This window comes from Cervus elaphus, chromosome 15 (genome assembly GCF_910594005.1).
Source record: "Cervus elaphus chromosome 15, mCerEla1.1, whole genome shotgun sequence".
Taxonomy (NCBI): domain Eukaryota; kingdom Metazoa; phylum Chordata; class Mammalia; order Artiodactyla; family Cervidae; genus Cervus; species Cervus elaphus.
This window is the reverse complement of record NC_057829.1, coordinates 16,315,634-16,339,644: the sequence shown is the minus strand read 5'-3', so window position 1 is coordinate 16,339,644 and position 24,011 is coordinate 16,315,634.

Genomic DNA, 24,011 nt, shown 5'->3' with positions numbered 1-24,011 from the left:
ATTTCATCCTCAAGAATAAGTTGAATGGCATGAACCCAGTTTTATATCGAGGTCAGGACTAAGTGAATGTCGTTTGGGGACATTAAATATGGAAATCTGTACATGATGCAGGGCACACCTAGTCTCATGATGACTTGGGGATTCCCGGCTCTGTTTTATAGCGGACTTCATTTATTTCAGTTAATATAGGTTACAAGTGCTGAGATGCTTTTACTGGAGTAGCACTGGTCCCTCTCCTTCTTCTTCAACAGGGAAAACAGTGAATTTAGTATCCTTCCAAAAGTGTGTTTCCTTGGAGAGAATGATCCTCTCGAGCAGCAGTGCAAGTGCTTCTGTGTGTGTGCTAAGTCGCTCAGTCATGTCCAACTCTTCGCGACCTCATGAACTGTAGCCCGCCAGACTCCTCTGTCCATGGGGGTTCTCCAGGCAGGAATACTGGAGTGGGCTGTCGTGCCCTCCTCCAGGGGAAATGCTTCTACTTTTGCCTTTTTCCTAAACCATCAGCATTCCTCTCCAGCCTCCCTCTGCCCTTCCTCCCCTCTGTCGCGCACAGACTGACATTTTCACAGTGCTTTAAAGTGAGACGCCTTGTGTCCTTCGTGGCTGTCTTCCTGCCTGAGGGGAGCCCTCTGGTCTTCATTAAACGCGTCTCCTCTTCCATCAAGCACCTGGGACCGTGCACTGGCTCCCGTGATGTGGCTTTGTGGCATTTGGCAGAGTGAGTGATACTGGGGAAAGTGCCCATTCTCACACCCCACTGATGTTTCCTGTCATTTGTGGAATTTGTTTCCTGTTACTCCTGCTAACCCATGAAGGGTCTGCTTAAAATACAACACTTCCTCCTTCCGGAGCATTTGTAATATCCAAGGCACAGAGTAATCTCAGATCAAACAGAATGGCCAAATGGCCAAGTCAGTTAATCTGAAGTGGCACTCTACTTCCACATATTTCTGGGGTGCCTTATTATCATTTTTTTCAAAGGTATTTTCATTGAACATGGTAGTTTGGGATAAGGCTTAATTTATCCTAATAATATAAAATATACCTTGCTGTATCCTAGTCTCTTTCCCATAGATACAGCCCCAGACTAAGTTGGAAGTTAGAACTGCTTTTGAAACAGCCAGTGGCATTGGTATTTGGGGAAAAAAAAAAAAAACAATAACAGAATCAGGATCCATAGCTTGTATATGTGATTTGCCTGTGGCTATATAGAAATGCTTAGAAGAACAGCCAGGAGAGAGACAAAGGGGAATAAAATACTTTATTTTGAACTACATCCTGATTTTCTTTCTAATCCAAATATCTGAATGTTATTCTGAACCCAAAGAAGTTACCAAAAAGTCTCTAAGCTCTTATTCATTTCTAAACTGAAAACTCATATTAATTCATGCTAATTGTAGGAATTAAGAGATGAAGGGGACAGGGGAGCATGCCAAGACAATCAGATGCTACCCAGAGTTATTACTAATTGATCCTGAGTCAAGCTGCTTGAGCCTTGGAGATGCGGAACACGCCCTGAGATGCAATTTTCTCAAACCCCGTTGGCCCTGGATGGGTACATTTTGTTCTAATGGATGAGATATTTGCTTCTTGGGAGTATTTTTCTTCACTGCAGGCAAGAAAAATTGCTCTTTAAAATATACCTCTTCATGGCTGAGGAACACAAAACCACTTTATGGCTTAAAATTTTAAAAAAGTGACTGGCCATCGTCAAATGTCCCAAGGAATCAAAGCACCCAGGCACTGGGTGTTGACAGCAGGCCAGAGATTGCTTCTGCTTTCCTTTCCTCCTTGTTCTTTGAACAAACAGGTTATAATTTGAAAAACAATGTAATGGAGACACATACGATGATAAATGTCATAGGTTGCATTGCTGCTGCTGCTAAGTCACTTCAGTCGTGTCTGACTCTGTGCGACCCCATAGACGGCAGTCCACCAGGCTCCTCCATCCCTGGGATTCTCCAGGCAAGAACACTGGAGTGGGTTGCCATTTCCTTCTCCCTCTTGGGCGAGTATAAAATACACTAGCTCTTTGGATTGCCTGCTTTCCTTTGTGATCCTTAATCATACGAAAGAGACTTTGTCCACTCTCAGTGTCTGTATTCCTGTCGTTGGTTGACATGTTCGTGGCAGTCCTGGGAAACAAGATATAATACTGCATCAGCTCCTTCAAAAATTTCCCCAACAAACCTGGATGAGAACTAAGGTGCATCAGTTAGGTTACCGTTCTGATTGGGAGTTAATCCAGAGATTCTTGTTGGAAGCTGTTGTTATATAGGTATTTAGGACATCTTGTTTGCTGGTGATGTGGGAAACCTGCCTTTGATAGTGAACTTTGTAAACACCAGGAATGGTGCTTACCTCTGAACTTCAGTTCTCATTTTACAGTAACGTGGAAGGTGGAGAGGAACATAAATCAGTGTCATCCATTCAATAAGTGTTTATTGTGATCCTAGGATGTGCCAATCATCATGTTTTCTCTTTTTTTCTAACATGGAATTTCAAGCGAATTTTTTCTTGTTACTGAAACATTGCATTAATTTGTATATCAGAATTGCTTCAAAATCGAGTTTATTAAAGAAAACTAGCTCCCAGAACAGTGACTTTTTCTTATTACTTGAGTTTTCACTGCTATGTAATTGTGGTATTAGCAGAAGAGATTCATTTTCAAAATAATGAAAATGCAAAAATAATGTGTCATTCGAGATGTAATTTATCAGCATCAAGATTGTGCTGGATTCAACTACAGAACTGGTAAAGAATTGTAGCCAAAGCAACATAGTAAATTAGAAAGTCCTCCAGACACTACCACATTATGGCGTTTATGATCTATTCACATGTGTGTGTGTGCTCAGTCACTCAGTTGTGTCCAACTCTTTGCAGCGGGCAGCCCCATGGACTATAGACCACAAAGCTCCTCTGTCCATGAAATTTTCCAGGCAAGAATACTGGAGCAGGTTGCCATTTCCTGCTCTAGGGGATCTTTCCAAACCAGGAATCAAACCTGAGACTTGTATCTCCTGCATTGGCAAGTATATTCTTTACCACTAGCGCCGCCTGGGAAGCCCCATTCACAGTTCAGTATTTAAATATATGTTAAGCATGTTAAAGAATGAAAATAAGAATGTTTTTCTTAGTTGTTTAAAAACTTGAATAGAAAAGAACAACTGCTCCCTCTAGTGACAAATCATAAATTAGCAACAAAATGAAAACACTGGATGGAAAAAAACCCTATGTTTCAAAGCAAACATGATTTGTGGCTGAAATCAATAGAGATTAAAATGTGGAAAAGTAGGTGAGTGGTAAGCCTTTACTATGTGTTTTTAAGTGTTAATAGTCACTCCGTGTACAGTCTTTCCATTCCTTTGTTAATAGTCTTTTATATTACCTTTTTTTTTTTTTTTGAGAAGCAGTATGTCATTTGAATGGGTTTAAGTATAAAATCTTGGTGGTTGATTTGGAATTCTTTCATTATTTTTAGCTTTAGTAATGTTCAGTTTGGTGGTGCTAGTGGTAAAAAAAACCTCCTGCCAGTGCAGGAGACATAAGAGATGCAGGCTTGATCCCTGGGTCCGGAAGATCCCCTGCAGGAGGGCATGGCAACCCACTCCAGTATTCTTGCCTGGAGAATCCCCATGGGCAGAGGAGCCTGGTGGGCTATAGTCCATAGGGTCGCAAAGAGTTGGACACAACTGAAGCGACTTAGTATACATAATAGTCAGTTTTGATTTTTAGTTGCAGTTAAAATATATTAGTTTTGATACTGTTTCACTTTGCCAAATTTTCAGTACAGTAAATGGATATAAGGTGGAGGTAGAAACAATAAAGAAACCGAAAGAAGAAAAACAGTTACTACGTTATTACTCAGAAATATCATTGACATTTGAGGTAGATCTGTATGTATCTTTTCTCATTTTTTAATGAAAACCTCTGACATTTTCATGTTTAATGTTAATGTGCAGGCAGCATTGGGGTGGTCTCCTGGTTAACTAAAAATGAGTTCAAAGGCTCAGAAAAATATGTAGGTTTGTGTGTGTCCTGATACAGCTACATCTGAGATGGACATGGGCCCCTGACCGTGGCTACCGTCTTGCCCGACACATACCAGGGGCTCAGAAAATCTTTGCTGCAAGAATAGAGGAGGTAGCCTCAGTATTTAGACAAGCTTTGAAAGATGGGAAAAGTCAGGAGTAGAGCAGGGCTTTGTGAGGATACTAGACCAAGATCCACAATGTTTTCTGATTGCCCCCAAGTGTCTGCCAGTGTCACAATCTGGCACTCTCCTTGAAATTTCAAAGGCTTTTATTTTTAATCTACTCCTGAATGCAATGTTCCCAGAAGGAATGATGTTTGAATTTGAAGTAAATTAGGCATAAGGGCATGGGGATCCTATAATCAAGATAAGGTTTGGAGTGAGCACTGAAAGAAAGGTATGACAGGGAGGCTTTGGAAAGTTGTGGTTACTTTCCAAAGGCATGTGCAGAATCTGTCTTGTTTCACTGTCATCATTGTCTCAGAATCTAGTAAGGAATTAGATGCGGAACAGAAAAAGCTAAGCATTCCCGCTAGGTCACCAGGCAGCACTGACCCATCCTCACCCACCTTGCCTGTGTGCACAAGGTTCATTCTATACACACACATGGTTCATTCTATTCAAGTTGTTGTTTCCCCCTCCACGCCTTTCCTTCAGTTGGACACTAGGGGGAAGTGTTGTAAGCAGTAGATGAATACAAATGGATAAGAATGAATAGATCTCTTATGTACTTATAAATATAAACCTATATGTGTTTAAATTTTCTGTTTATTTACTTATGTTGGATATAAACATTTTCTAAGCCTGAGTAAGTTATTTAAGCCCTAGATAGCTTTTCATAGGAATTCTTCTCATGTAGTTACTATTGTATGTGTGTATAGGACCTGTTTACAGCATTTCTGAGAGGAAAATACTAATTTAGGGAGCAGGGATTTCAATGAAGAAACTTCACGTATTAGCAAGAGCTCCAAAGGAAAACAAATAGCTTCTGATAATGTGAATTAGAGGCCTCACCATGTATTATATTAGCTTAGTGCATACTCGGTTGCTCTAGTCGTGTCCAACTCTTTGCGACCCCATGGACTGTAGTCCATTCGGCTCCTCTGTCCACGGAATTTTCCAGGCAAAGATACTGGAGCGGGTTGCCATTTCCTATATTAACTTAGTGTACAGTAATAAAATAATGCTTTTACATAGATTTTAAAAGTGTTAGGATTTTAATCCTGGATTGTCAATTCTCAATTCTCAGACTATTTATAGACATTTTCTCATCTCTATTCTTTCAGGCATGGAATTATACTTTGACTAATGGTTGTAAAAATAGGAATTCTCATTGGAAAGCAAACCCAAATAACACAAGAAGAATGGTATTAAAAAGAAAGGAGAAATTACCCACAACCCACATTACTCCCATGACCACTTTATTGCTTTGGTGAATATCTTTCTACATATTATCCTGCCTTCTGTTTCTTGTCCTGTCCCTTTCCTGCCACCCTCCTGCCTATAAGCAGTATAACACTTGAATCAGTTCTGCTGCTCAGATCTGTCTCCTGAAAGCCACTCTTAAGTTCCCACAAGCTCATTAAGCTCAATGTCATTAAATATGAGTTTATGGAAAACCACTTCTTTTTAGTTTTTTCAGACAATGGCTGGAATGTCAGTTCCAGTCGTCTAGGTGATCTTTTGACCTACCCACTGTACCTCCCAGATCAATTTAGGCTTTTAGATAAAATTTAGGTACTTTTTGCCCCATAAGCCTCTCCACATTGGGAACTCTCAAACTGCAGAGGAATCACCCAGGAATCAACTTCCTGTTCCCCACTCCTGGAGATCCTGAGCCAGTGGGTGTTCTGGTGAGCATCTCAGAAATGCCTGTGTTCCAGACTGCTAGCACCCCTAGGTGATCTGGAACAGCTAATCTCAAGCCTGGATTTTGAAAAACTCCATATACCACCAAAGACAAGCACAGGAACATTATTTAAGTTGTTATTCTCTCTTCCTCCCAGTCTCACTCTGGTGTGTGTTTGTTTGCTTAGGGGTGGAGGGTGGGGTTGAAATAAATTGGAGCATCCAAGCTTGTGAATACCCACTGGTAGCTTTGCGTGTTCTGTGTGACATGGAAGGTTCCTGGGGGCACTCAGCAGGGAAGGACATATTGAAATGTATTTTGTACAGATTTTTCAGCTGCTAGAAGGAAGATGTCCAGCCAAGGTGGGTGGGAATTTAGGGGAAAATTAAGGTGTAACTGTGAATTGTCAGAGCTGCAAGGACTTCAGAGGTCATTGGAACCAATGTTCTTGTTTCATGGAGAAGGAAACTAAAGCCCAGAGAGGTGAAATGTCTTGCCTAAGGCTGCACAGCAAGTTATGGTCAGAATCAGATCTAGAGCTTAATTCTTCATCCTGAGTACCACCTTCTCTGTCTACTGGTTGTTCTTACCCCAGATTGGATGCAACCCTGAGGCTCACATGAGTTTAGTATTTAATACCATCCATAGTACCTGGTTGGAGAAGGAAATGGCAACCCATTCCAGTGTTCTTGCCTGGAGAATCCCAGGGATGGAGGAGCCTGGTGGCCTGCTGTCTATGGGGTCGCACAGAGTCAGACACGGCGGAAGCGACTTTGCAGCAGCAGCGTAGTACCTGGTTCCAGTGTTTTCCAACCACAAACATAAGTTCTCAAACAAGGTCTGTTATATGTTATTTAAAGAGCTCATATGCTAACCTCTCCTATAGGACTCTGTTGAATGTAGCATTTTTGATAAATAAAAATTCCCCTTTCCTAGCAGTTTGTAGAAGCAGCTGCATTTAAGCCAATGCATTGAGTTCTGCTGAGAGTGGAGTCAGACTGTACTCAGCTGCTAAGGCCTCAGAATCAAGGTGTATCAAAGTTATCCTTGAAGAGCTGTTAGTAATGGGTCATTTTTCAGTAATTTTACCACGACCACCTTTTCCTCCAGCTTTGAAATAGATCTTTGTTTGAATTGGTTGGTTTCTGTGTGAGGATGGTGTTACAAGCAAAAGACCCTTCTTAACATTAGAGTCACATGTGGAAGGCGCCAGGACTCCCATATCCTGGAGCTCCTGAGACATTCTGAGGGCACCACAGACTCTGCTCACCTGATCTGGGGCTTGGAGAAACATGTGCTCATCCTGTTGAATAGCCAAAGGGATGTTCCACACTTTTAGTTGTCTTGCTCACACCCAGCAGCCAAGGACCACCCCTTGTGCTCCTGGGGAATCAGAAACAAAATGTGATGAGAGAGACGATCCCACCACTCTGATGCCTTCTCCCTTGTACTGAATCACAGAAAATAGAGTCCTTGTTGTCCACCAGCTTCTTCCTTGAGTAATGATTGCTGGCTGCTCAGGGACTCTGTGGAGGTGGTGTACCAGATGTGGACTAGTCTCCCTATCTTAAAATGCACTTTCCCCCCTTAATCTAGTGACCAGTCAGACTGATCATTACGAGGTTATCAGTGGCTGAAAGTAGCTTGCCTTCACGTTTGCCTTCTTCCTCCCCCTCCTAGCACTGGAAACTCAGCTTTTTATTGCTTTAACTCAAGAAATAGAGCACCAGAAGTTGAAATGACAGGAACTAGGCAGGTGCTGAAAGGGATACAGTAGCTTAAGGATCCCCCACCTTCTTTAGTGCCTGCTGACTTCATGGGAAATAGATAGGGAAACAGTGGCTGACTTTATTTTTCTGGCCTCCAAAATCACTGCAGATGGTGATTGCAGCCATGAAATTAAAAGACGCTTACTCCTTGGAAGGAAAGTTATGACCAACCTAGACAGCATATTAAAAAGCAGAGACATTACTTTGTCCACAAAGGTCCGTCTAGTCAAGGCTATGATTTTTCCAGTGGTCATGTATGGATGTGAGAGTTGGACTATAAAGAAAGCTGAGCACCGAAGAATTGATGCTTTTGAATTGAGGTGTTGGAGAAGACTCTTGAGAGTCCCTTGGACTGCAAGGAGATCCAACCAGTCCATCCTACGGGAGACGAGTCCTGGGTGTTCATTGGAAGGACTGATGTTGAAGCTGAAACTCCAGTACTTTGGCCACCTGATGCGAGAACTGACTCATTTGAAAAGACCCTGATGCTAGGAAAGATTGAGGGCAGGAGGAGAAGGGGACAACAGAGGATGAGATGGTTGGATGGCATCACTGACTCAATGGACATGGGTTTGGGTAAACTCCGGGAGTTGGTGATGGACAGGGAGGCCTGGCGTGCTGCGGTTCATGGAGTCGCAAAGAATCGGACACGACTAAGCGACTGAACTGAACTGAGCAACTGATCTGAGGTAGATCTGATGTAATAACAATAGAAATAAAGTATACAAAACATATACTATGCTTTAATTATTCTGAAAGCATCACCCACCCCAGTTGGTGACTGGTCCCTGGTGCCAAAAAGGGTGGGAACCGCTGCAATAGAGGAGAAGGAAGTTGGTGGGAATAAGTTTCAAAAGGAGCTTCATTTCCCCTCCTTTCAATTGTTGTTCAGTCGCTAAATCATGTCTGACTCTTTACAATGGCATCACTGACGCGATGGACATGAGTTTGAGTAAGCTTTGGGAGTTGGTGATGGACAGGGAAGCCTGGCGTGCTGCAGTCCATGGGGTCACAAAGAGCCGGACACGAATGAGCAACTGAACTGAACTGACTCTTTGCGACCCGATGGACTGCAGCACGCCAGGCTTCTCTGTTCTTCACTATCTCCCAGAGTTTGCTCAAACTCATAGCAGGAAGGGTTATGGGGCTGTTATTTCAGGAAGTAGACTCCTTGTTCTTTGATGCCTGTCCTCCTGCCCACCCCAGCCTCACTTCTCAGACTCCCGTGCGTGCGTGCAACTTCAGAGAACAGCCTGGTTTCTAGAAAGTTAAAGTTAGGTGTGTTCATAAGGCACTTGTTGAGCTAGGAATTGGGATCAGAAAAGCACATGCAGTTACCACATTCGGGACGCAGAGTGAATGTCCCTCAGGGAGGGTCCAGTCTCCTCTCAAGTTTAATAGACTATTCAGGGTCTCCATTTGAAAAAGTTAGTAAACAGCACTTTTTTGTTGTATAATTAGGGTCAAAATTTTGATAGAAGCACAGAATCTGAGAGTTTTCAGAACTGCAGAGCTAACACTCACAACAATATGAGTCAAAGGAAAGTGACAGTCTGGAGGAAAATATCAATGAAATCTTACTTTCAGAGAGAAATCATCCCAGATAAGTTACTGAATCCTTTTAAGTCTGTTTCTTCATCTGACAGAACAATGAGGATGAAGAGCTCTAACACAGAAGCTGTTAGGAATGTTTGTTCTAGGTCGAGAGGGTAACACATTCATCTCTCTGGTCCAGCATTTCCTTCTGCTTGAGTATTTCCAGGAAGAAGGAATTAATAAATTCCTTGGATAGACATTTACATTGGGAAGCTTGAGCCTGTTCATTTATTCTTTTGTTCAGTAATAGCAACCAAACCCCTTCTCAGGGCCAGGCATCTAACTTGAAATCTAGCTTTTCCTTATAGCGAACCCAAGTCAATATGCCTATGATTTGTCCTTGCATGCTCCTTCTGGTCTCTGCACCAATGCAAGTTTCCATCATAGCAACCCCTTGGCTGAATAAGAGCAATCCTTGTGTTTTTCATGCCTCTTTTCTTCCAAGAAGTGTCTTCTCAGTTCTCCATCCCCCTCACTATCCTACAACCAGCAACTGGTTATATTTCAGTTTTTTATTTTCCTTAAAATACTGCACTCAGAAGTCCTGCCTCATCTGCTCTTGGGCTAATCCTGAGTCTTTGAGGATTCTAACTTCCCCTGGTTAGGGCTGATGGGGACTGTGTGCCTGGTATGGTACATCTGAAGACTGCTTTCAACCAGTCTTACCTCATAATTGGCAATTTTTGGGGCCTAAACATATGTCTAAACACACTCTGGAGTCAACTGTAGCCCTGTGAAACAGGTTTTGTTACAAGGAGCAGTGCTCTGGATGACAGGAAGGAACAGCATGTGCCAAGGAAGGAGCCTCTGAGCACAGGGTGTTGATGAGAATGAAGCAGTCTGGCCCCAGTCTGCACCTGACCGAGGATGAGATGGACACTGTTTGGGAACGGCTCCCTCTACAATGCCAAACTTAGGTCCATTCTTGTGCTGTTTCTGTTTAAACCTGCCACAGGATTTGTGGATTAAGATCAATCGTATTGCTATGAAGGCAGAATAGAAGCAGCCAAAGGGAAAAAAATATATCAGATTTATCAAAATTTAAAGCTTCTGTGCTTCAAGGGCCAGAAGTGAAAGACAGATCCACAGATGGGGAGATATATTTGCAAATTATTTGACAAATAGTCAATAGTATATTTACAAAGATATGCATTCATCACCTCTATCTAATTCCAGGACATTTTTAACACTCTAAAAACAATGCCATGCCTTTTAGTAGTCACCACCCCCTTCCTCCCTTCTTTCCTAAGTCATAGAAATGGGACCAATTTGGCCTTTTGTGTCTTGCCTCTTTCACTTAGCGTAGCGTTTCAAGGTTCATCCATGCTGAAGCGTGTATCAGTATTTCTGTTGCTTCTCATGGCCAAGCAGTATTCCATTGCATGAATAGATCACATTCTGCTTACCCATTCACTGGTTGATGGATGGTTCAGTTTTTCTACTTTTTGGCTGTTATGAATATGCTATGAACATTAGTGTACAAATTTGGAGTGGAAGTATTTTTTTTAATTTTGTGGAAATATAATTGACTCATAATATTGTGTTAGTTTCTGCTGTACAGCAAAGTGACTCAGTTATTCATGTATCATTTTTCATATTCTTTTCCATTATGGCTCATCACAGGATATTAAATATACTTCCCTGTGCTATACAGTAGGACCTTGTTGTTTATTCATTCTGTATATAATAGTTTGCATCTACTAACCCCAAACCCCCAATCCTTCCCTCTTCCATCCCTTTCCCCACTGGCACTCACAAGTCTCTTCTTTATGTCTATGAATCTATTTCTGCTTCATGGATAGATTTATTCATGCCATATTTTAGATTCCACATATATGTGATACCATACAGTATTTGTCCTTATCTTTCTGACTTACTTCACGTAGTATGATAATCTCTAGTTGCATCCATGTTGCTGCAAATGGCATTATTTTGTTTGTTTTTTTTTATGACTGAGTAATATTCCACTGTATATACGTACCACATCTTCTTTGTCCATTTATCTGTTGATGGACATTCAGGTGCTTCCATGTCTTGGTTATTGTTAATAGTGCTGCAATGTACATAGGAATGCATGTATCTTTTCAAATTATAGTTTTGTCTGGGTGTATGCCCAGGAGTAGGATTGCTGGATCATATGGTAGCTATATTTTTAGTGTTTGGAGGAACCTCCATACTGTTTTCCCTATATGGAAGTATATTTTTCATTTTGGGGGCAGTTATACATAGGAATGGAATTGCTGGGCCATGTGGTAACTCTGTTCATTTCTTTTAAGAAATGCCAAATTGTGTTCCAAAGCACTGTACCATTTTACATTTCCACCACCAATGTATAATGGTTCCTTTTTCTCCATATCCTGTCAACAGTTGTTTTGTAAATCTTTTTAATTATAGCCATCCTAGTCAGGGTGAAATGTGGTATGTGGTTTTGCTTACATTTCCCTCATAGCTAATTATACTGAGCATCTTTACTATGCTTGTCTGCTATTGTACATATTCTTTAGAGAATTGTCTGATCAGATCCTTTGCTCATTTAAAAAATTGGGTTATTTATCATTTTTGAGTTGTAAGAATTGTTTACGCATTCTAGAATTTTTACCTGAGGAAGATTTTTGAGAAATGCTTCTATGGTGACTAGAAGTCATCTAGAGGAAAGATTTTATAAGAAAAGAAAATAGGCTGAAAGTAAGAAAAATTAATAGGAAGACAGAACCACACTTGTTTCTCAAGGCACCAAGTATGTATTTTTTGATAGTTGGATAATTATTTCTAATGTAAGACATCATTTTTATCAAACCAACAGGAAAAGAAAATCTATATACAGATTTTCAAAAACAAACATTCCAATAACCAGCACAAAGACAAAATATCAATCCATAATCCTATAATGTCTTATAATACCAGAAAAGTATACATTATAATCTTGAGCAAAACAAGACCTCTTATGAAAAGTACTTTTTCCTATGCTATTCCTGTCATCACTATTATTATAACCCTTTCAAAGTTCTCAGGAATGAGACTGGATCATAGGAATAGATTCAGTACTCAGGTCCCAAGTATCTTTTCAGTAAGATTTAACTATTACGGTTCATTGCTTCATGAACTGCCTCAGTGACTTCCACTGAACATTTTCATAGAACTTTACATATAAAATCTATTCAGAAAAAAAGTGAACATACTTAAAAGTGACCCACATTCACGTGAAATAGAAATTGTTACATTAATCAAAAATGGAACATCAGTGTATTTTTAGTTATTTGGAGAGGGCTTAGTAAGAAATTCTACAGTATAAAGTCATTGTAGATATATAAATTCTGATATCATTTGACGTGAGGCTCTACAAAAATGGCTGCACTGTAGTAAATAATAAAAAGTCGAGTACTCTGGGGAGGCGTTTAGAGAAGTCTTGATTGTCTTCTCTAAATATTCCACACGGGGGCAGTACAGGAAAACCATGTACTGTTAAAAAAATCTATTCAAGGTGAACATTCTGGTACACAGACAGGGCCTGCCAAAGAGTGTTTGGCAACACTTACCTGCAAAACACTGTTTTCTGTATGATGACTCCTAATTCGATGATAAACTGGATTAGATTTTTAAAATAAAACACAAGATGGAAAATGATTCACTTTACAATTTTTTTTTACTATTTTTTGAAAAACTCATTATTCTTTACACATGAGTTCATCTTGTACATTATTCAACATGTGATTGGATTTATGTGCCACATTCTAGTAGCCCTATAACACAGTAGTTAGACTATATTGCTTCTGCATATTGTAAATGTGGGCTGTGATAGTCATATATATGAAAATAAACTTGACAAGTTGTAAGCTCTTCCATGTACCTACGTGTTATGTTGAAATCAGGATGGGTATCCATAAGGTAAAGTTATAATCTGAAATAGAGAGCACATTTTCTTATATGCCATAGAGATTTTGAGTGTTAACAAAAACCTTATTTTACATAGCTTTGAACATATTTTTAAATCACTTACTTGTGATTTTTTTTTGAGTTATGAAATAAATATTTTTGTGAAACTTTTATGAAATATTTGTGTGGTTGTTTTTTTTTTTAGTTAATGAACAATACATAGCTGATACTTGCTGTGGATTCTCTAAAACCCATCAATACATGTCAAGTCTAGAAAGTTGTACCAGCTGGAAAAATGCATAGCAAGAGATATTCAGAATTATTCTGCAGCCCATGCCAGTCCTGGCAGGATGCAACAAAGAAAGCAATATTTATCTGAGCTGAGTTTGATGTGTGCTCAGGGTTTCTAAATAGATCAAGAACCTGGATTACGCTGGGTGATGATATCAGTGATATAGTAAGAATGTTTTTCTAGAACAGTATGTAAGCATAATTCAGTAATTTCAAGCCTTTTTCCTGTTTCCTCATCCTATCTCTGCCCTACACCTCCCTCTCTCCACCCCTCCTTCACCCCTCCACCCTCACATTACCCTAAGGGATTCATTTCTACTATTTACAGTTCTCTTTTTCAGTGTTCTTCCTCATTTGCCTTTTTAAAAATGTTTATTTTTATGTATAATTTCTAGACATTTAGGCTGTGATTTTCACCTGAAATGGATAATTTTTTTAAAAATTATGATAGATTTTCAGAGCAGTTTTAGTTTCACAGAAAAAACTGAGTGAAATGTAGACATTTTGCACACTCTGTCTGTCCCCAGATACACACAGCCTTCCAAGTGGGGTAATTTTTTTCAAGAGCATTAAGGTTTCAGCTGTCATTATCACACTGTCTTGAAGAAAACTCCATCACTGTGGCCAGTCATTGGCCAAAGCTGGGAAAAGAAGAGGATTTTTGATGCTGTGGCCTGATGCAAGAATAAAGGCCCAAGGGCAAATTTTCAACTTAATCATGAGGCTGTAATAGTTCATTCTGCACCTGACTTTCTCAGGATGGTGGTGGAGCCACGCTGGGGTAATTTCACGTGACAAGAACTTGCTGTACCCTCCTCATTACTGTGAAGTCTTAGAATAATGCTGATCAACACTTTATTCTTGACTTCATGCAGGGCCTCCTCTTAGGCTTCCACCTTAATATATAAAAACTGTAATGTTCAGTCTCATGCTTGTTCAGCTTTTTTGAATGCAACTCAAGATGTTTTATAAGTTGTCCGTTTTTATTATTTTGACATAGTTTTTAAGAAGGGAGATGCCATGTTCCTCTATGTCTAGTCAGTTCCTGTAATTAAAAAGGAATAAAACGGATGTCTTTGAACAAAGAGTGCAATGAAGATGCTTAATTTTATATGTATTAGCAGGTATTCTGCTCTGAGTGCCACCTGCAATAAATAGAGCAGGACCTAAAAAATGTTGGTTAAAGGACATTAGATCCTGTCAACCTAATGCCCTCAGAGCAGACCTTTGGGTTGACTTTCTTTGGTGGTTCAAATGGTAAAGAATCTCCCTGCAATGCGGGAGGACCTGGGTTCGATCCCTGAGTTGGGAAGATCCCCTGGAGAAGAGAACATCTACCCACTCCAGTATTCTTGCCTGGAGAATACCATGGACAGAGGAGTCTGGCAGTCCATCAGGTCACACAGTTGGACACGATCAAGCGACTTTCACTTCTGAAAGCTTATCCCCAGTAATATATAAAACACCTCATAGACTGTCTTATTTCTGGGCAGTCAAGACACTTAACTCTCAAGGCCCTCATATAAAGCTAGAGAAAGCTGGTTTAAAGAATGAAAAATCAGTTTTCATATGTTCATAGCAATCATTGAATTATTTATCCATTTGTGAAGATGAAAGCCCTGTGTATTAGGTCTACTTGCTGTGACAAGATCCATATTTACTTAGCAAATAGCCATCAGAACACTGTGTATGAACCACCTCTTTACACATTTTTTAGACTTCTTAGAATGTTCTGAATTTTTACTTCAGTCTGTAGTAGGTGGGATGGACTATGACATAGAGACAGTTTGTTGTCCAAGTCACTTAGGAAACAGGCTAACAGGCAAATGGGTAAGAATGAGTCAGAAGGACAGAGACACACATAAAGAAATCATTGAGAAGTATATGGTTGAACATGGGACATTTGTGTGCCAGATACTATTCTAGAATTTATACTTTAATGGTAATATTTTAACAACATTTGTTATGTTCTAGGCCCTTTCATAAATCTTATATAAGCATTAGTGTTTTTAACACTCAGAGCAAACCTGTTAGGTACACATTTCTTTTCCTGTGTTTATAGATGAGGAAACAGGCTTAGAGAGGTTGTTTCTTTAGTCTGAGGTCACCCAGCTAGGGTGAGGTAGAGTTAGAATTCTAAATCCAAATCTTTTGTCCCCAATTTAAAATTTGGCTTATGAAAAATGTTTTTGAAACTCTGTAAAACTGATTCTCCAGGAAATGAAGGAAGAAGAGTTCATTTTTTCTCATTTCCCCTGAGTTGATTGACTATATTCGATTCTAATAAATTCTGTGGAAAAAAGCATGTCTTAGTTTTGGCTATTATAATAAAGTACCATAGATGAGGTGGCTTATAAACAAAAGTGCATTTCTCATGCGTGTGGAGGCTGGAAGTCTAATATGAGGGTGCCAGAAGGGTTTTGCATTTTGGAGAGAGCTCTCTTCCAGGTTTCAGCCTGCTGACTTTTCATTATGTCCTCGCTTGGCAGTAGACCTAGCTAGTTCTGTGACCTCTTCTTCAGTTCAGTTCGGTTGCTCAGTTGTGTCCGACTCTGTGAACACATGAATCGCAGCACGCCAGGCCTCCCTGTCCATCACAAAATCCCAGAGTTTACTCAAACTCATGCCCATCGAGTCGGTGATGCCATCCAGCCATCTCATCCTCTGTCGTCCCCTTCTCCTCCTGCCCCCAATCCCTCCCAGCATCAGAGTCTTTTCCAATGAGTCAACTCTTTGCATGAGGTGGCCAAAGTACTGGAGTTTCAGCTTCAGCATCAGTCCTTCCAATGAACACCCAGGACTGATCTCCTTTAGGATGGACTGGTCGGATCTCCCTGCAGTCCAAGGGACTCTCAAGAGTCTTCTCCAACACCACAGTTCAAAAGCATCAATTCTTTGGTGCTCAGCTTTCTTCACAGTCCAACTCTCACATCCATACATGACCACTGGAAAAACCATAGCCTTGACTAGACAGACCTTTGTTGGCAAAGTAATGTCTCTGCTTTTTAATATGCTATCTAGGTTGGTCATAACTTTCCTTCCAAGCAGTAAGCGTCTTTTAATTTCATGGCTGCAATCACCATCTGCAGTGATTTTTGGAGCCCCCCAAAAATAAAGTCTAACACTGTTTCCACTGTCTACCCATCTATTTCCCATGAGGTGATGGGACCAGATGCCATGATCTTAGTTTTCTGAATGTTGAGCTTTAAGCCAACTTTTTCACTCTCCTCTTTCACTTTCATCAAGAGGCTTTTTAGTTCCCCTTCACTTTCTGCCATAAGGGTGGTGTTATCTGCATATCTGAGGTTATTGGTATTTCTCCCAGCAATCTTGATTCCAGCTTGTGCTTCTTCCAGCCCAGCGTTTCTCATGATGTACTCTGCATATAAGTTAAATAAGCGGGGTGACAATATACAACCTTGTCATACTCCTTTTCCTATTTGGAACCAGTCTGTTATTCCATGTCCAGTTCTAACTGTCGCTTCCTGACCTGCATATAGGTTTCTCAAGAGGCAGGTCAGGTGGTCTGGTATTCCCATCTCTTTCAGAATTTTCCACAGTTAATTCTGATCCACACAGTCAAAGGCTTTGGCATAGTCAATAAAGCAGAAATAGGTGTTTTTCTGGAACTCTCTTGCTTTTTCCATGATCCAGCAGATGTTAGCAATGTGATCTCTGGTTCCTCTGCCTTTTCTAAAACCAGCTTGAACATCTGGAAGTTCACAGTTCACGTATTGCTGAAGCCTGGCTTGGAGAATTTCTAGCATTACTTTACTAGCATGTGAGATAAGTGCAATTGTGCTGTAGTTTGAGCATTCTTTGGGATTAGAATGAAAACTGACCTTTTCCAATCCTGTGGCCGCTGCTGAGTTTTCCAAATTTGCTGGCATATTGAGTGCAGCACTTTCACAGCATCATCTTTTAGGATTTGAAACAGCTGAACTGGAATTCCATCACCTCCACTGGCTTTGTTCATAGTGACCTCTTCTTACAAGGCCACTAATCCCATTCATGAGGGCTCCACTCTCATAACCTAATTATTTCTCAAAAGCCCACCTCCAGATACCATTACAATGGAGTTTAGGTTTCAACATACAAGTTTTAGGGAGACATAAATATCCATTCTGTAACAAAACAATAATCATGCATGTCTCTACCTATGGATTGCTTGGGACAAACTCTGTCCATATCTATTTGTTGTTGCTGTTATTTTAGTTACTAAGTTGTATCCGACTGTATTGTGACCCCATAGACTGCAGCGTTCCATGCTCCTCCATCCATGGAATTCCCCAGTCAAGAAATACTGGATTGGGTTGCAATTTCCCTCTCTAGAGGATCTTCCCGACCCAGTGATCGAACCCACACATCTTGCATTGGCAGGCAGAGTCTTTACCATTGAGCAGCCTGGGAAGACCCATTGCCTGGGTGTAATTATTGGGAGCAAACCCTTTTCTTTTCAGTAGTGTCTCAATTTAGACAAGAAATTACAAGGTCGTCCTGTAAATAACCTCCTCATTTCTGCCAGAGCAGATAGCTACTCATCTTTCTGCTTTCCTGTGGACCACGTATCCCACCCTATTTCAGACATCTTTAGAGGAATCACAGCTTTTGGTCTTGGACTGTTTTGAGTCGAGACATTTTGCTCTGCAGATCAATAAACTCTGGCTGGTGTTCCCTTGTACTCCTGTATCTAAACACCTTGGTCTTCCTTCTTGGTTTTCTTAGCAATCAGACTTCTGGAAGTGTCAAAACTTTCTGTTCAGACTTCCAAGTCCACAAGTCAGTGACCACTCCACCAGATCTAATCAGAATCAAGGGTGCTAGTTAAATGCGTTAGTCAGAAAAATTTTAAATAATGGCTTCTCTAATGAGCATTATATTCTTAGGGATGAAATAAGATGCTCAAGTAAAATTTCCAAAAGTACAACTTCACATGATTGTTGACTTGTCCATAAGCTGTTCTGAAATGACATAGGATAAACAGATTCTCTTATCCATTGCAGCCCTTTGAGAGAGAGAGTTTGAGGATCAAAGTAATTTTTTTTTTAGTTTCACTTCATCCCATATTTTAACTCAAAAGTGATGAAATATTAAATAATATAAACTATTAATAACATATTTGCATATGATGCTCTGGTTTTTCAAAGAAAATTTGCATCAGTTACCTCAGTTGATCCTCCAACACTCCTGGGATTAAAGTAGGGCAGGAAAAATTTTTATTTGTTCTTATAGAGGAAACACCTGAACTGGGGAGAGGCTAAGTGACTCTCACTTACAAGTAAAGCCAAGGCCCAAAAGCAGAACTGTCTTCTCTCAGATGAAGGGTCTTCTACCAAACAGAAGAAAGCCTTGACTGTTCATGTGTAATTCATCAGCGTATTCATTAAAATGCTAAAAAATAATGAATGCTTGCTTTGTTTATATTCACTTCTTGTTTTTTCCTACAAAAATAATTTTCTAGAGAAAATGATGTCCCTATGTTTGGAGGGTGGGTACCCTTTTCTAGTTGGAGTGGTTATACCTTCCCCTCCTTGTCTTTCCCTCCTATTCAGCATCTCATTCATACATCTTTCACCTTCTCTCTTTCTTCCTCTAGCTTTTTAGAGAAGCAGGTAGGCTGCCTGGTAAAAAGGAAAAAGACCCTCAGGTTATGTTGTTTGTAGGTGACCCAACACTTATCAATTAGCTGGATCTGATGGGCTACAGAGATTCAGGATCATAACTTCAAAGCCACATCACTCCATATCTGAGGATGCGGGCCCTGGGGCTTACAATCTCATTAGTATTTGGCAGTGGAATTACAGCCAGATTTTACTACTGAACCTCTGGGATACCAAATGCATTCACTGGTAATACTATCCATAAAACATGTAGAAGTCTCAAAGAGCTGCACTTATTCCTGGAAATTGGATAGGGATTGAAATGGAACATAGAAGGCAAGTTGAGGCATGTCTTCCTTATACCAAACAGAAAACCTGCTTGTTAGAAGTTTCTCCTTTGTGCATCTTTGGTACAAGTTGGTACATGCAGTTACCAGAATGTCATAGCCCATTCTATACCCATGAAAAATAGATTGGAAACCATCCAGCTTTTTCTGTTGAACTTATAAGGGAGAGAATAGTATTGATTTATCCAGGGACACTCAATATGCCTCAGGTTCAGGCTCTTTTGAAGTCTTGGGTTGTAATTTCAATGCTCGTGATATTTCTTGTAACAAGTGAAACCACAAAATGTGTTTAGGGACTTACTGGAGTGTAGGTTCTTCTGTCCCTTTGCAGAAAGAATTCAGTGGAAGGCAGAGTGACAGGTAAGGAAAGAGTTTGTCAGCATGGGATGCTTGTGAGATTTTCAAGTGGGCAGGCAAGGGAGGGCCAGCCTGAGAACTTAGCGGACTAGAGTTTTATAAGCAAAGAATGAATGGGGAGAGGGAGAAAACCACCTTCTTCTTCATTCTTGAGTAGACGTCAAGCTTCTCTCATCAGTTCCTCCTCCAAGTGGGACAGGTAAATTTTTTCTTGCCCCTCTGTGATTAAACTAGGACTGTCATGGTGCAGTGGAAATGAGCAAAAAGGAGGTAAACACATACTAAAATATGGTAAATTGTCTCAGGTTTCTGTATAATGTCACCTCTTCCATATATGTTTGTTTAGTGTGTGCAGAGGAGCATGTTCTAGGAATCATTAACTTACTGACCTCACTGGGCAGGTTGTGGGTTTCATTCCACCATGGTTTAGGGGGGCATGTCTCATGATTCTGTTGCATGATTTCATTGCTAAGCAAGCCTGATTTCTTGATACTATTTAGTCACCTACTTTGTCCCTTTACTCTGTCCCTGTCACAAGAGTTGCATGGTTATTGCCAGTCAGTCCATGTTTATTGTTGTGGCATCATTCCTACAATTCTCACACCCCAGGGAATGTCACCAGACAGTGATAGAGCAATCACTTAAAAATGAACTGTGAGGAGCATAATACTATGGCGAGCATAGTTTATTTAGGGGGCACTTAGCTAAATGGCTTCTTATAGCTTATATTGGTACTGAGCTACTAAAGAAGTCACAGAACCCTGAAAAAAATGAGTTGTGTTTACAGAAGCTAACCACATTGAAAGGGGTGTTGAGATGAAGTGGCTGAACATTCTTAGCATTTTCTAGAACTACACCCTTCATGCTTGGTTGTATTTCAGATACCCTCATTGCTGAAACTTAATTTTTCGATATGCTTGTTTAATGATGGTGGTTTAGTGATGGTCCAAACAGACTTTGGAGGGACTTCATAAACAGTCATGAGTTCACTGCCTAGACTCACTCCATGAAAATGCAGTTGAATTAGCCATTCAGAATTGGGTATTGGAGAAAACAAAGGAGTTGCAAGGAGAGATGGAGCTGGTTGCTGTAGCTATGGGCTCTGACCCAGGGAGGACATGGGACTGCTGATTGCCTTCTTTGCTGAGTGCTAGCTGTCTCCATTGTTTTTTCAAAACAAGGGTTCCTGGATGACTGTGATGCTCACTGGGAATCATGTTGTTTAACTACTGATGCAGAAATGTTCTTCCCAGAAGGAATTTGGGTAGTGCTCACATTTTCTGTGTACGTGCAAAAAATCTGGGTTCCAATCTAGCTGTACATCTAAGCTACCAATTAACCTGGGGATCTTGGGAAAGTCACTTGACTCTCCGGGCATGAAGATTGAATGCCATGCTTCTTATTTTTATGAACCTATGAACCCTTTAAAAATCATTAAAATTTCATGCCTTTGCTCTTTTTTTTTTTTTTTTTAATCACAGGATGCCCACGGTGACTGCAATCAAAACAGTATCCTATTAAATATGTGGTTTTTGAAAGATGTTTGACAGACTTGATTCTGCTATGCCATTTCTTTCACTTTCCATATTTAAACTTGGGAAGTTTCTAAGGGCTCTGAAACCCTGCAATCTATGTCACAAGACCAATTAATACAAAAGTACCTTTAAAACGACCACCATGTGGTTTCTCTTATCTCTATGGTTCATTAACAAGGAAAGTCAGGAAAGCTCACTTCACTGTTCACTTTATTCTGGGTATGAACTGCCCTGGGCTTTCCCATCAGATGCTCACACTTTATAGCTGAGAGTCAGAATGTGTCTGTCTCTCTTTCAGTATATTTCAGGAGTTAATTTGTACCAGGAAGAAATGGGTACTTTCATCTTCTTTGATAATGTCTGATTGCTTAGTTGATTTAGATGTAATGTTTTCCTGACTTGGTTACCTGCCCTGGAATGTCGGGTTTCATCATTGTCCTGAGTCCATGGGTTATTTTCAGGGTGACCTTGATCAAATGTTCTGTTAGTTTTCATATGGTCACACACACTTTATCACTCATTTTGCCAACCTGATTGCACAGAACGTCAGAGCCGGACAGGAACTGAGTGTGTCAGATTCAGCCGTCTAGTTTTCAGAGATGAGAACACTGAGCCTCCGAGTTCACTGTAATTGAGCCTCCTTGAGTGTCAGTCATTGTGATTTTGTTCAAACCGGAGCCTCCCTCTTGATATGGTTATCAGATGTCTACAGTTTTTTGTAGGATATGTTGCCATCAGCTATTCTTTACATATTGGCTTCTATACTTCCTAAATGTAGGACTTGGGTGACCTAATTGAGCATGCTGATTTCTGCTTTGCTAAAAGCTTCTAAAGCTATAAATAAATAATTGTGGGAAGATGCTTGATGGACTTTCAGTTGAAATAATAATCTCTTGGATTGATAGTTTCATCCTTAAGAGAGCCAAAAGCACCTCTTAGATATTTAGCACACTTATCTTCAATAACCTTGGGGAACTGCTGGGATGGATTGGATCATCCGAGGGATTCAACAAAACTTTAATCAAGACTTTGTTGAATGACCCACTGTGTGTCTTGCCCATAAACTAAATCTAAATTATTGGGATTTAAAAAATTGTAAGGCAAAGTCCTATCTTTTGACTCATGGTCATAATGAGATAGACCATTATGAGACAAAAATGAGACCATTTGAAATCTTTGTATAAGTCACTAATGCATGAAAGGTAGAAGATAGTAATGTCACAACTGGAAGTAAGTAAGTGTCAGTGACTCAGTCGTGTCCACCTGTTTGTGAGCCCATGGACTGTAGCCCACAGGCTCCTCTGTCCTTGGAATTCTCCAGGCAAGGATACTGGAATGGGTTGCCATTTCCTCCTCCAGGGAATCTTCCTGACCTAGGGATTGAACCCAGGTCTCCTGCATTGCAGGCAGATTCTTTACTGTCTGAATCAGGAGGTAGCAACTAGATATGGAGTCACAACAGCTGTGGGAGCAAGTGGGATGGAATATAGACTTCTGCTAAAGCAAGGAAATGGGAGGAGAGGGAGTAGGATTGATAGTGAGTCAAAGGTGATACAAAGTTTTCTTGGCCACAGAAAGTGAGCATAGACCAAGAGAGGTTAGAGAATGTGGTGGGCTGTAAAGGTTTAACTACAAATCAACTGAAGAAGAAAATCAGTTTTAAAATTGGTGTACATTTGCATACCAGTTCCAGCTTTTTCAAGGTATTTTTAGTTCCATATATGTCTTCTCCAAGGTTTGTTTTCAGTCAAATGAGAGTCCACTATTTTTTTCCTTTTCACAGACTTGAAAGATAGGGTGATGAGTACTCCATCCATTTTTAACAGATGGGAAAAGTAAGGCTCAAAGAAGATAAGGGGCTTTCTCAAGGTTACATGATAAATAGTAAAGACTAAACAAACCTAATACCATCTGATTTTCTGGTAATTCACACTTACTCTACTTTCTCTTCTTTCCCCTTTGTTATCTCCAAGCCTATTTGAGCTGATGCCCAAGAACTGGTCCTTTATGTCGTGTTTGCTAACTTTTCTCAGTCATTCCCATGCATGCCAGAGGGGCCCTCTTAACTGCATCAGTCTTTCATGAGTTACTTGCTGTTTGTTAATCAAGGCAACAGCCTGCCTCCAGGAGCAAAAACTTAAATTCAGAGAGCATAACTTTCTTGTTAGGATTGGTTGTTTATTTCAGCATGGGCTTTAGCCTAGATGAAAAGCATGTGATGAAAACAGTGTGGAATGAGCATGGCTCCCAGAGGTGAAATGAAAGGCAGAACCTTTCCTGCTTGCTAATGGCCACGGCTGCTGCGAGGGATCTATTATCTTTTAAAACCCTAGGACTTGAAAATAGACGTGGGAGAGGAAACAGAATCACTACATACTCCAATGTTACTTCCCAGTGCTTACTTTATAGTGTCATCAATAGTCTCCAAGCTCTTTCTTACCTCTGTTACTGTCCTCTGAACTCAAATCCATCTTTCCAACACTCCCAGAGATACCTGTCTACAACCTGTCTGTCTCATCTACCTATGAAAACCCTCTTTGGCCTAAGGGAAAAACCCACTATACCACACTGCACACCAAAATTCTGCTTTAATTTCTATCTGCTCCCCCACATTGTAAGGATAGAATTTATGGTTCCCAAGAACAGGAAAGATGACTTTTGTCCCTACAGCCCAGCATATTAATATAGTAGATGTCCAGTAATACTCATTGGGATTGACCTTGATTCTCTTCCTATATCCCTTTTGATTATTTTTGTTTTG